Consider the following 11,777-nt stretch of genomic DNA (forward strand, 5'->3'; position numbering starts at 1 on the left):
CGTCTACTGTTTCTCCTTTCATTTAATGTCTGGGGCAGGTTCATAAAGAGATAAAATGCCCTGACTAACCAGTGCACAACTACACATTAATTTGGCATTTCCTCAGATTCTTAGTCCTTGCTTTTGCATCCTAAAAATATTTTCATATAATCAGGATATCATTGGTTTTAGTATTTCATAGGCTCCAAAATGTATGCCAGAACAGCTGTAATCTCTGCATATAGTTTAAAAAGATAACTCAAGCTGTATAATTCTGGAGGTTCCTTATATAGTGACACTTTATATTAGTGTTTCTTGAGGGAGCAGAGATAATAAAGATGATTCACTCAGAACATAGTTTGCCTCTTTCTGTGTGTATTCATAATATTTAATCCAGTCTTTAAGTGTGTATCACTCACTACAAACAAAAAGCTCAAGTATGTTAATTATCGCACAGATATATTAGTGGTTTCGAACAGAGTGAAAACAAAGGAGGAGAGGAAAATAGTCACCTTAGAATAGGTATCCCCAGGAAGGAAAGCTAAGCTCCATAATTTTATAAATTTTTAAACCAGCAGCATTTTTACCACATTGGGTGTCAAAGAGCAGAATATGAGAACATAAATGCACCAAAAGGAGTTAATTGCCTTGTATGTCAAATGGAGTTTGAAATGCATCCTGAGCACAGGAGTGCTCTTTTGCAAAAGATCATTAAACTGATATATCTTAAGTCTTGCTTGTATGTTGATACTCGTATCTTTGTTTTTTGAATCCTATGTAATGTAAAATAATAAAACCTGACATTTTAATGAACTCTATTCAGGGCTTATATTCACATGGCCTAAATTCCAGTACCCAGCCTCATGCATATCTCAGAGTGCTTATCTACTAGGAAAGACTTATTATATCTGAGGTATAAGCCAGCTAAATGCTTGGCCCTGCTTGCTGTTAAATTTGGAATTAGAAACCTCTCAGACAGTCAGGAATGGGGTATGGGTATTTGTCCCTATACTTCTCAACTTTTATTCATTGGGAGTAATATTTTTGTACTCTTTTGTTACTATTCAGCTTATGTTAAGAGTAATCACATAAGTGTTTATTGTGTTAGATCCTTGAATTGTGATTACAAGTCAGTTCTGGAATAGAAGTAAATTAAAAACTTACTACAACCTAGCTGTTATTTACATGCACTGCAATGGGAAAGAGAAGGTGAAGGAAAACATGTTTCTTTTGACTTAAGCCTATAATACCAGACCTTCTGAGAAGGATCATATCTTTTCAGAAATTCACTCAGAAAATAATCACCTGAACACACCAGTTGTCCGTATTTAGAAAATAAAGTGTTCTCACATGAATATGCTCTTTAAACTCTGCAGTGATTACAGCATGGGAGTGGAGAAGAAAAGGCAGATTCAGCAATACTTCTCATAGATCTGCAAATGTATTCTTGTGAAGCACTGGGAAAATGAATAAAAGCCTGATTTATTCGCAGAATTTTATAATAAGGAGCTACTAATTTTGTTCAATCTGCCTTGCAAGATGCTTTATTCATGAGGAATTTTAAATTAAATAGTTCCTACTGAAATTACTTTAGAAATATTCATTTAAGGACTAAAATGAAGCCCAAGTATTTGATGCTGTTTCCATTGAAAATTTACTTCCTTGACTTCCATGGAAGCAGGATTAGGCTGATAATACTGATTTTGCTTGCTCTAGTGATCATGTATGTCTCTGATTTGACTGGCCTTTGGATCAGGTCTTAAGCAGCTTTCAGATCTGTGCTAGCTGCAGATCTGGAAGGAGAGCTCTGGAATACCACTCTGCTCTTTTTTCACCATCATGGCAAGAATCAGCAAAAAGACACTTCAGAGGTGTATTTTAACTTTTTTAAAAAAGTGGAAAGCCTCCTCTCTGATATTCTGAAAGAAACACTTTGTACATGCTATGATGGAAACAGTGTAATTAGTGTCATGCTCTAAAGTCAGCTTTAGGAAACTTCTGATTTAGTTCTTAGGAACTCCAAGCTGCTGACTTGCTGCTTCTGTCAAGATGCTTACTGGAATTAATGGAATGGCATCATCAAGCTATGGTGCTCTTTGTGCCTCAGTAGAGAGCTCCTGCATGCACATCCTGGCTTTCTGTTCCAAAGTTAAAGAAACAGTATACCTGTCATCGCAAGAACTGGGCTTTAACTGCCTGTTTTCATTGTGTTGATTTATAGTGCTTAGGAGTTCATTCCCTCTGGCAGAGACTCAAGCAGGGAAATCTGCATCTCCTCTTTCAGGATGTATTTCTTTAAAAACATTGTAATCTTTTTCTCCTGGAATTTTACAAAACAGCAGCCAGAACCTCAGCCAGTGTAAATTGGCCTCCTATATTGACTGTGATAGATCTCTGCTAATTTACATTCACTGATTATCTGTCCTGTGTTTTCTAACTTTCAAAAATGCAGAGAGCTTTTTCAGGAACCAAAAAAGCTGTGCTTGACCTTTTACTTACATGCAAGGGAGATGAGAAATGCCTGTGTTTGTTCTTAATCCCTTACTGCTTTAAAATTTAAACAAGTGCTTTAAAAATAGTTTAGGCCAGTGTCAAGCACTTTGATTGGAGTAACAATGGTCTCACTTTTTTCTTTTTCTTCTGAGACCTCCTCCAATTTCATTTTAGCCAAGGATAGACCAGTAAGTGCTAAGCTGACTTTGCACAGGGGAATAGAGGAAGTCATATACTGAGAAAGACATTTTGGTGTTTATGTTATTACTGTCTAAATAAGGCTGTAAGTGAAAAAAGCATTAGAGCAGTTGACCTGGAAAAAGATTCACAGATAAATTCTAAATTTATCTAATCACGATACTCACCCTGAGAAACAGAACTGCTCTATGACTATGCTGTCTTTCCCTCTCCTATCTTTCATTCCATCAAGTCTGGCAGTTATAATCATTTTATCACACAGCTAGCCTTTAGCACCTGCCTGTCTTCCTTGACAGTGGCAGTGTATGTGTCTTGACAATTTTTATTGGCCATTAACACATGATGAGTTATCTGACTTGGAGATTTGCGGCTTTCACTTCATTATCTTGTAGAGCATTTAAATTGTCCTCTTGATTTCCAAGACAATCCTGCTTGGCTAGGATCAGTTGTACCCCAGTGTCCTCTTTCAGCTGGGACAGAATTAATTTTTTTCTTAGTGGCTGGTGCAGTGCTGTGCTTTGGATTTGGTGTGAGAACAGTGCTGATGGCACACTGATGGGTTTGGTTGCTGCTGGGTGACGTTTACACTCAGTCAAGGACTTTTCAGTTTCTTGAGCCCTGCCAGCAAAAGGGCTGGAGGGGGCATAGCCAGGAGAGCTGACCCAAACTAGCCAAAGGGATATTCTGACATAATGCTGAGTATGTAAGCTGGGGGAAGAAGAAAGAAGGGGGGGACATCCAGAATTATGACATTTGTCTTCCCAACCATTAGATGTGCTGGAGCCTGGCTTCCCTGGGAATGGCTGAACACCTGCCTGCTGATGGGAAGCAGTGAATGAATTCCTTGTTTTGCTTTGCTTGCATGCGCAACTTTTGCTTTACCTATCAAACTGTTTCTATCTCAACCCATGAGTTTTCTCACTTTTACTCTCCCGGTCCTCTCCCCATCCCACTGTGGAGGGAGTGAGCAAGCGACTGTGTGGGGCTCGGTTGCTGGCTGGGGTTAAATCACGACACCCAGATTAATTCTGACTGCGCCTTGTTTCCTTGGCATAGGCAGCTCTCTGTAAGGTGACTTCTGCAGTCCAAGAAGCACAGAATTGTATCACACAATAAGGAGAACAGGGGACACCCTTCCAGTGGTTTTAGGGCTCGAGCTAATAGAAGAAAAGTATTATGGCTTGCTACAGTGGAGTGATTCTGCAGATATTGTCCTCCTTAAACAGGATCAAGTGACTTTTCTTGTTCCAGTGTCAGGCAGCCATAGCCCTGCTGCTTGCAGGGATGATCTGGCACTTGTTTGATCGCTCACTTCTACACTGTCCTCTCTGTACTGGAGGGGAGGCCGTGCAAAGGTGGGGAGTGCCAGCAGTGGGAGGAGGAACATGAGGTGTGGGAGGCCAGGTGATTACTGCTCATAATCCCTCTCCCCTTCTCCTCCCCTGCAGATGACTGCATTGCGCCACACCAGCCCTTTCAGCAGGGTTTAGCCTCCACTCTCCCAGCAGGGCGGTGCTAACAGAGTATGTCCATTTCTCATATGAAGATAAATTTCGCTGCTGTGAAGCTCTGAAGATGAAGGTAGAATTTGGTTTTACTTCCACAGCTGAAAGTTTTGAGCTAGTTTTTACCAACAGAAATTTTACTTTGTGTACAGTCAGATGAAAGGACCATTGACACTTCTGTACTGAACATAGGCTTCATGTGTCTGAATGTGTTGATTCAGTGCAGTAGGGTAGTTTTGAAACTAACCCTCAGTCACTCCCACTTAGTGCACATTGACTTGGTTTCTAGAGCACCTTTAGTGCATTTGTGCTAGTTTCTACCTGTGTGAAATTAAACCAGAAGCATTTATCCAGGAGATTACAGATGTGCTCTAACCCCTAGTGGGGGTCCAAACCACTGACTAGTCCTTGGAGCAGCTATGAATTATGTTCATGATGGAGATGTTCAGTTTAAGGCATCAGGTCAGACCTAGTCTGAAGGACAAGCCCTGAAACATGTAATGTGAATGCAGAGGCATCAGCAGCTTCAGTCTGCTAATCTGCTTTTTTTTGCTGAGTTGCATGTTAATGTAGATATAGCCTTAGCTTCATGAAGAGAGATTTATGGGCTCTTAAGATCTTCTATGAAACTAGCTCAGAGCTAGAAGGAGAACAGGCTAAATAGTCTGTGGTAGATGATGTCTGTGGGAACACCTAGAGGCTTATATTTTATAGAGTTGTTTGGCGGGAATGCATGCTTCATGCAACCATTTCCTGGGAAGCAAAAAGCACTCCACAAAACAGATGCATTTTTAGACACTCTTCCATCATTGCATAATTGGAGCTCTAACTTTAATCAGTTCTTGAACTTGCCAGTGGGAATACAGAGCTTAGAGGCATAGACTTCATGTATCTTTTGAATATTGTTTATTGGTTGAGCTCAATGGAAGTGAAGAAATTAATGTCACAGAATATAAAAGACAATAAGTTCTAAGACAATTCAATTTTTCTATTGACTGGATAATTAGAGTCTGCTGTGCGGTTCCTGAATAACTCTGGTGCTTCACTCCTGAACAGTTATATGAGTAATGCCATTTTTCTATCTTCATCTAGAAAGTAATTATATTTAATGTTATACAAATGTATTAAACATATGCAGGACAAGCAAATAGAATTTTTTGCTTACATTATTTCTGTTACAATTATTTTATAAAATTTTGATTGCATAGCCCATAAAAAAAAAAAAAAAAAAAAAAAAAAAAAAAGATACGACACCCAGATGGGGAAAGAATAAATTTACTCTTTTTAACTTTCTTCATTTTTTTTGTTTGTTTTGATTTTCTCTTGTATCCAGTGAATGAATTGCAAATGTTTTCACATTCATCCCACTTATTTCTCACACTATGATGTGCATATAATTAGGCAATGTTTTATATAATTTTCATCATTACAATCTACACACAGATGAGAAGAGAATCACATACTGTAATGCCATGTATCACATATGGCATAAAATTTCAACCGGTGACATGACTATAGCCCAGCAAATTGTGTTTCCTCTAAATGGATCTTTTTGATAGCAACTTCATAGTGATCTGAATATCACAAGCCCTTTGTAATCTGTTTCAATGGAAAAATCTCACTGTGTCCCTAGAACAGTCAATCATTTGGGGAAAAGAGGTACTGCTCTTGCATGTTTTTCATAGTGTTTGACAGCATCTGGTGTTTTTTGTGAAATGAACAAGAGAACATGAATGCTATCTATGAACACCTAACTCACTGGAAACAGAAGAGCTGTATTCCAATGCATTATTGCTTTCTCTATTTGAACATTTACTATGCGGATTTATCCAAAGTAATGCAATTTTTGAGTTTATGAAGAAGCTGGTGAATTCCCTGGTAGCATTCTCCTTCACTTGACCACCCAGTGCAAGTGTAACCCTCAATGTAAACTCCTTATGGATAAGGCTTTGGGTTTAGGTCACGGTGAATATTTCACTTTCCTTTTGAAGAGAAGCACTCTTTGATGCTGGTGACACGCATACATTAGTATGCCTTCCAGAACTGGATACACAGTCATGAGGGCCACATTAAGGCAGGTGAAACTACTGGAGTCCTACTTGTTGCACATTTTCATTCTCAATAGAGTTCTAGCCGAGAAGTAAGACAACTCTTTAAATTTTTTAAATTATCACTACAGTAATAGAAAGACTGCAGAGAAATTACATTATAGAAAAAGAACTGTATATCTTTATTTCTAAGTTCTAAGTAAAAAGGCTTAATACTATAATGTTCTTTTATATCAAATTATTTTTTACACAAACTCAGATTTGATAGATTTTGTCAAGACAGTGTTTTTAAAAAAGCATTTAAGCAAGATAATTATTCATAATTAGCATTAATTATGAAATTAATTACAAAAAAGATAAATAGCTACAAACTTGAGTTATAAATGTTGACCAAAGTTTTTGACAATACTCTGATTCCTGTATTTTCAAATGTTATTAGAGAGCTCAGAAAAGGCAAGGACTAAGAGCGCCTGACGCTGACAAGACCAGAAGCCTTTATTTTCCTAAAAAAGTGTATACAGTACTGCATATTTTATATTTAAAAGACCTGGAAGGCAGAGTAATGATTTTACACAATAAGTTAAGATTTTGCACATTGAAACATTTCAATAGCTATCTTCAGACATATCAAGGAGGTATTCAAGACTTCAAAAAATACTCAACTTCCATAAACGAAATGTGAATGAAAGACTTGTATGTGCCTACACATTACTGAATCATATTCATGGATATGAATATCAGTCTGCAAAAAAGCCCCATAATTAATAGTACTGCAGGTAGAAACAAAATAAAGGCCACTGGATTTTGAGTCGTTCTTGTACCGGGCTGGAGTAACTCTAGATGCAGTACTGCTGCATAACTGAGTTGTGTGACTTTCCTGTAGAAGCCATACGTGTGTACAGAAATGTCTGCTTTCTGCTGTGATGTGGCAGTTCATATGTTCTTCAACATGTGAGTGGAAATCACATCATTGTAGCTATGCTGTTGTCATTCCGGGGGGGTCCAGCCTTCAGCCAGGAAAGGCCCAAAAGGCTCATCAGGCAGCGCAATAATTTCTGTGACAAACATACCCTTCTAGGCACTCATCAGTCCAGATACTTTCAGCAGATAACTATTCAACAGAACTCTAGCCAGATTATTTAATATACTGTGCCTTATAGTCATCAAGTCTGACTGGATTCTCTTTCTGGAAAAAACGGCAGAAATGCCTGAAATGGCAGAAAAGCAGCATATCCTTAATATGGCCCAGGTCTGCTGTTTCTACACAGCTTCTGAGTATTTTCCCAACCCAGCTCTAATTCTGCACACACAATTTTCAGTAGGATTGGGGGTTATGGGATTGAAACTCAGGCAGTCCTCTGCTGACCTTGCTTTAACACCACGCTGTTCTGTCTTTTAGCACTCCTGCTAACTCCTTTCTGTTCTCGTCCAGCTCTCTTCACCTGCTGCTCCTAAATGTCTTAACAATAACATTTGATTTAACCCATGCACTTATGCTGTTCCTTTATACTGGTTCTTTCTGATGTGCCTTTTGTCGTGTTCCACCCGTTGTATGATTCATTTCTGCTTCAATTGCACCTAATGAAGCAAAAGCCATTCCTCCTCTCATTCTTTCTCTCAGACTAATTGTGTGTTTGATAAGGTTTCTTTCAGTAAGTACTTGTTTCCCTGCTTTACTTTCCCCTTCCTGTACCTTCCCAGGAGATCAAACCCACACATTCTATCTGTCTTATTGTCATTATCTGGATGCTTTCACTCCTTCCCTTCCTTGCTCCTTTTAGAGTGGTACTGCAGTATTTTCTGATGAGCTGTGTGCAATGATTGTCCATTTTCATATTCTCAACCACTTCCTCTAGCTGTTAGTCTCCTCTAAAGCAGTAGCCCCCTAATAATTCCCTCTGCTTCCGAGATAAAAATGCATGCCTGAGTGTATTGCACTATCTCACTGGAGAGTCTGGGTAAAAAAAGTTCTTTCAAATGGAAGTAGCTATTGTAGTCTCATGTCCTGACAACATAGATATTCTTTTTTCTCTTACTTTCATTTCTGAACATTCTTTCATTCAGCTTCTCAGCTCTTCCTATATATCAGATAATACACTTCTAACATTTTGTAAATGTATACAACGTATAGCAGTCTTAAAGTGTCTTATCCCATTTTTCCTTGCTTGGTCTTCCTGAACATTGACATTTTTGGCAGTAATGTCAGTCCTGTGGCTGGCTTTTAAAAAACCAATTAAACTGCTGTCTTCCTTATATACCAAAACCCAATAAACATTCATTTTATGAATGAGTTTCTCTCTAATACTGTTTTTTCTCTTAAAGGACTCAAATATGATATTTGAATCTGTATTATTCGTGAGGACTTCAATTTTTTTTTTCTTTTTGAAAGCATGAAAGTAAAACTCAGAAAACCAATTACTTGAAGCTGCAAATATAAGTGACACTTGCATCGTTTGGTTTGCAGATGTGGTGCGCTGCTACTGAGCTTGAATTTGACCTTGAGGTTCTAACTATGTTCTAATGCACACCTTGCATAAAATGAGAATTGGTATACTGGATTGGACCAAAGACCAGCTATCCTAATAGCCTGTCCCCAGCAGTGCTGAAACTTAATGAATCATAGAATTACAAAATCATTCAGGTTGGAGGAGACATCAGAAGACCTCTAGTCCAACCTTCATCTTCTCAGTAGCCTCTTCTTAGGTACTGGAAGACTTCAACTGGGTCTGTCCTAAGTATTGTCTTCTCTGTGACAATAAATACAGAAATAGAGAAAGCCTACAGTATTAGTTACACAGAATACTCTCCTGACTTCCAGGAATTTGTGGCTTAGTGCTTAATTTTCTGTTTCAGGAATGATGACTTTTTATAATAGCCCTTGATCATTTTGTCTTTCATGAACTCTTTGAAAAGTTTGTGGCAAAAAGCGTCATAATTAAGCTGTGTTACCTTGTTTATTTTGACTCAGACAATCACCGGTTTTATTTGATGACTCCTACTCCTTCTATTGGAAGAATGAGGGTACAGTCTATACAGTGGCATAATGATGCTATCTGTTTTCTTCTTAACAATTTTTAAACACTGTTTCTCTGATAGTTACTGAGTACTGAGCACAGGAACACCTACTATAATCCTTGGGCTCATTCCTGTGGGGTACTGGTCCATTAGCTTTTGCTTTTTTTTTTCCTGTTGTGCAGCACTTTATCTTCACTGAATCTTATTCACCATTTTAATATCTATCTCATGCTTTCCTTCTACACCTCATAGCTGATTCTTGTCTTTACTATCCTTTAATAATGTAATAGTCACAGGAAGCACTGTCACCTTGCTATTTTCTACAATTTGGAGCAGCACAGTCCCAGCATTCATACAGGTAGACCTTCTTCCAGGGATCAAATGAATTCTAACCAGTGCTTCCTATTTTTATCCTGTCTTTAATTCATGAGTAATTTTTCTCTCTCATTCTAAGTCCTCACAAAAGCTTTTGATGAAGCACCTTGTTGGATGCTGTTTGGAAGCAGCAACTGTGTCGTGGTTTAACCCCAGCTGGCAACGAAGCACCACACAGCTGCTTGCTCATTCCCCCACAGCAGGATGCAGGGGGGAAGAGAACTGTAAGGGTAAAAGTAAGAAAATTCATGCACTGAGATGAGAACAGTTTAATAATTGAAATATAATAATAATGACAATAAATAAAGTAGTAGAAGTAGTAATGAAAAGACAATTAACGGAGAAATAAAACCCAAGAAAGACCAGTGATGCAATGGAAAGAACTGGACACCACCAACATGCTTAGCCAGTCCCTGAGCAGCGGCCCCCTGGCTAACCTTCCCCCTAGATTTATTGCTGAGCATGACATCATATGGCATGGCATAGCCCTTTGGTCACCTGGTGTCCAGTCGTGCCTCCTCCTAACCTCTTGTACATCCTCCAGCCTACTTGTTGGTGGAGCAGTGTAAGAAACAGAAAAGGCCTTGATGCTGTGAGCACTGCTCAGCAGTGATGAAAATATCCCTGTATTATCAACACCGTTTACAGCACAAATCCAAAACAGAGCCCCATACTAGTTACTATGGAGAAAATTAACTCTACCACAGCTAAAACCAGTACAAGCTGTATGTTCCCTGCAAACAAGCTTGTTACCGCCTTCAAAAAATGCCAGGAGACTTGTAAAGCAAAGCCTCCTTTCCAATAATGTCTTTCACTCTTCTGCAGTATATTGTACTTGTTCATGTGTCTGCTGATTCTGTTTTGTTGTGATTACCACCAATTTATCCAGTACAGACAATAAATTTACTAGTCCCAAGCTCATTGGGTCTGTCCTGGAACCCATTTTAAACACTGGCATTGCATCTGTCCCCTTCCAGACCACAGACACTCTGGCACTTCTAATTCAAAGGCTGCAATTCACATGTACCAGCTGAGCTATTTTATCCTTGAGTTTCCTGGTGAATGACATCTGGTCCTGGCTATTATCATTTTTTATTTATCTATTTCTTCCATAACCTCTTCTACCAACACCTAAATTTGAGTCAGCTCCTGTAATGAGCTCCTGGTAAAGGAGGTGTCTGTCTGGCCTGAGAGCCTTTTCATGTACATTCACAGTGAACACAAAAATAGAGGATTAATTTTGTTTCTTTTTTATGGCCCTGTCTTCCCTGAGTTGTCCTTTTATCCTCTGAATATCTGACTTCCTATGCCTGATAGCTTTGAAGAAAATATTTATTGTTGTTTTCTGCAGACTTTCTTCAAGTGATCTTCTGGTTTGCCTTACTGTGTTTTTATATTTAACCTGCCAGAGTTTCATCCTCTCTGGTTTCCATATTTGGACACCACTTCAATGTTTTCGAACTTGCCCTCTTGCATTTACTAATCTTTCTTGCACTGTTGTTTAGCCATGCTGGCTTCCTTTTGCTTTTCTCAAATCTTTCATGACAGGAAGCATGCATATCCTTTCTACTTTCAGTGGAGTCTCTAAATTGTGCTCGTGCTGTTAGCAGAGATTTAACTCTTTTAGTCAGCTTTTTATCATCATTTAGTTACTCTTTTTTGCATACTTTTAACAGGCTTCATTATTCTTAGGTAATTCTTTTTTTTGGAGTTGACCACAATCATAATTATTTTTTTACTTTGTTGTTGTTGCTGCTACCACCAGTGTTTTAAAGCATATTGTGGTCACTTTCACAGAGTTGTTCTTTGTCAGTAAATCATGATGAAGACAGCTGAGTTGAATTGAAATAGAACATATCTCCAGAAGGTAAAAACAGACAAAACTTTTCTCCAGTTTCTTAAGTACTATTATTTCCCCTAAAAACTTTCCTAGAATTCTTCATTTTGGAATAGAGCCTCCCTCTGAGCTCCAGGCTGGACACAGCCTGAATGATTCTGTGTAGTGCAATCTACTGCATCAGTGTCTGATATATTTAAGAATGTGAGTGAAGCATACAGGCAATTATTTTAAAAATGCTTTAGTATATCTGGTTAGACTCTGTTGCAGAAGCATCCTGCCAATGTCTTGGCACAGTCACATGGTAATAAACGTCAGAATACCAGA

This window comes from Falco naumanni, chromosome 5 (genome assembly GCF_017639655.2).
Source record: "Falco naumanni isolate bFalNau1 chromosome 5, bFalNau1.pat, whole genome shotgun sequence".
NCBI lineage: Eukaryota > Metazoa > Chordata > Aves > Falconiformes > Falconidae > Falco > Falco naumanni.